Raw genomic sequence first — 3,230 nt, 5'->3', positions numbered from 1 at the left:
GAGGGGGGAGTAGAACTTGACCATGACTTTTCTTAGCAAACACTACATGTTGTAAACCCCGAGGAAACGGTTACCTCTTCTGTACTCAGGTGCACTGCACGTGTGGTTTCTCCCACCTCTTGCCCCAGTACACGTACAAAGGTTTGCGTTCCAGGACAGCTGTCTTTAGAACTCATTAATTTTAAGGCGAGCTCTTCCAAAGAGGCAAGAGGCAAGTCATCAACACACCTCCCCTAGTGAAAACCGAGAAAACCTCGAAAATGTAAATATATGAGGAATGATTTGTCCTGGGAGATGGAGAAATGGGTTGATGAAGGAAGAAACTTCTTCAAGAAAGAGAACTTCAGGAACAGGCTTGTGACAGTGTAATCCTGTTTACATCAACAATGGCAGTCTGGGGAATCAGTTCTACGTTCGCTTCCTCCTGCGGCCCAGAAGTGCTGTCTGATGTTGCATTTCTCAAGCAGCAGGGGACTGGGGAAGTACACACTAACCAATATTTTTTAGTGCTAGACAATGTTCACATACTGAAGGGTGAATTCTAGTTTTGTATTCTGAGTCCCTTCTAGAGCATAGAAATTGAAGTGAAAGGAGAAGAATAGTCATAAAAATCTCATTCTAGCATGAAACTGTATACAGGCAAGAGATAACTTATACTGAATTTTAACCTGAAATAATCACTTTTATTCTGAGTGCTTGGCTGGGTGCTCATTGTAAAGAGCCTTTCAGATGGCTGGAGTCAAGGCTGCTCTGCAAATCAGGTCTCTGGAATCAATTTCAGTATGAAAAACTGTTACTGTCTTTTTAAATGTTTGCTTGGTTTTTTCTTAGCTGTAGGTTGCAGATTCAAATTGTACCGCTGTCATAAATGGTTATCGATGGCCGTTCATGGCCAGCTACGGATACGTTACAGCGGCAGAATGTGCTCCACAGCTGCTTTTGTGTTCCTGTCTTGTATGTGAACGTGGAAGCTTCAGATTCCACAATGGTTAGTCCTGAACTGCTTTGACCGGTGCCAAATCTACGTGTAATTACTGCAAAAGCCTGCAAGAAAATAATCCCAAGTTAATAGAGTGAAGTCATAAGTAGTATTAGGATGGTAATGGTTTGATAGTAATGGAAGCAGGGGAGGGAACGAGAAAATTATTTCCACTCATTTAGGCTTTTGAAAATGAAATTGTTGAGGCTTGGTAAGAAAACACTAATGGCTGCGAACTTGCAGGATTTGACTGCCTCGCCAGGCCTCCACCTGCAGCAGGCATTCACTTATTCTCTCACATTCAGGGAGTAGCATTGCCACAGTAATGCACCTGCCTTTTTGTGAAAGGCCTCTTTAGGACTAATAACCTCCTTTCTTTTTATATTGCTTTCTGTAAGTTGTTGTTTTCCAGCTGGTTTTTCTGTTGTGCCAGTGAAAATACAGCGGCTGGGATTAGTTTTGACAAAGACTTTTGTGGTTTTATCCTTTAATTCTTTTGCAGTGTGACGTGGATTTTTTTATTATTTTTTTTCCCCTCCACAGATACTATTTAAATTACACTGTGGTGGGTGCTTCAAAGCTACCAGCAGAGCCTGTAGTGATGGAGTCTTTGTGCTGTGCTTAATAGCTTCAGTTTATTCTCTCATGCTTTTTCCCATCTCGAAACAGATAGGGCTTCCATTTGAAATTCTTGTGTGGCACTTCTGCTTCTTGGCAAATGATTTATGTTATTTTTTTCTTGTTACTGTCATAGAGAATGTTAACAGATTAAGTGGTGCTGGCAGCCTTGCAGTATCGTGTTTCAAGGAAGTTATAAGCAGAAAGATGTCATCTTTGCATTTTGTTTCTCTGGGGAGTACAGCTATGGGAAGGAGCGAGAGAGAACGTGCGTCAGGTCGGAGGGCTAGTCCAGAGGCTTCCACTCCATGGCTGGATCCTGTATCCCCAGGATTGATATTGTGAATTATTACACTATGCGAAGAGAAAAGCTTGTGGTTTGGTTTACTTGGTTTTCTTTTCCCTGCCTCCCATCGCCAACAAGTAGTATTGATTTGTGATTTGAATTTAGATCAAATTAATCTTGGAAACAAACTGTTTTGAGAGGCATCTGGGTTGTGCGAATCTTTTAAAAAGTCCAAAATAACCTCTTGGTATTCGTGGAATAAGAACTGTAAGCAGTTCTGAAGCTTTTTTTAAATTGATACAGGTATCCTTTTCATTTCACCTCTTCTCTCATCCACATTCATTCTCCCTTCTGTACCTCCGTCAGTATTGATCACAAAACATCTGCTTTTAGGTTAAGAGATGACTAGAACTGGAATGATGTTAAACTGTGCTTGGCTGCTGTGGGCAGAACGCTTGGTCAGTCTGTCAGCTTTGCTCAGAGTAAGAATCTAACACTATAAACACTGAAGTTTTGTCTATTCAAAAGATGTTTCAAAACCGTGGTCATGGTGTTCTTTGTCCTGACAAGATTTCCGGGATGTGGCTGAGGGGTCCCAGTTAATCACCTGTGGTGGGGTTTGGCTGTAGATAGAACTGCATTTCTGTAGTTCCCCCCGCTGGTGGGCAGAGGGAAATGGGAGAAGGTCAGGAACTCCTCTGTGTGGCATGAAGTGGCTGATGGGGCACGCACACGGCTGAAGCGATTGTAGCGCTGGAGACCTCTCCCTAGGCAGGGCTGCTACACTCGGGTTTCTGATGAAATCTGGAATGGCTGGAGTTATTTCTCACCTGAGTGCCTACATAATTGAGAATTCACATGAAATCTCCGTACGTCTGAATGCAGACATGGATGCAGCCATCACTTCCACAGTTTGTGGGTTGAACATTTTTACTAATAGAAGTGCTGAAACACTAGATTTTCCGTTCAGAGTCCTGCTTACCTGGAACTGTTCCAGGGCAGGGTGTTAACTGAATGTCCTTTCTGCCAAAATCGCAGCCTGTTGCTTTATACAAGTCTCAGTACTGACAATTTTGACTACTGTAGTTTTGATGTAACACATGCTTTGTATTCTCACCTTAATTATCCTTTACTCAATTAAAGGCTATAGATTGTTTTGACAAGAACATTCTAGACATCCTAGAACATGTTCTTACAACCTGGTATAACGGAGGAAAAGCCGCACAGAAGAGGGTAATGCAGTTTTGAACAGCAGCTTTCCCTTCTTGGTAGTAAGCTGCCCACTTCCACTCTGTCTCCCAAGAGTCATCTCTGCCTGCTTTAAATATCACTCATTATGAGCCCTAC

Source organism: Buceros rhinoceros, unplaced genomic scaffold (assembly GCF_000710305.1).
Source record: "Buceros rhinoceros silvestris isolate BGI_N320 unplaced genomic scaffold, ASM71030v1 scaffold33900, whole genome shotgun sequence".
Classification (NCBI taxonomy): Eukaryota; Metazoa; Chordata; class Aves; order Bucerotiformes; family Bucerotidae; genus Buceros; species Buceros rhinoceros.
Note: the sequence above shows the minus strand (reverse complement) of the source record.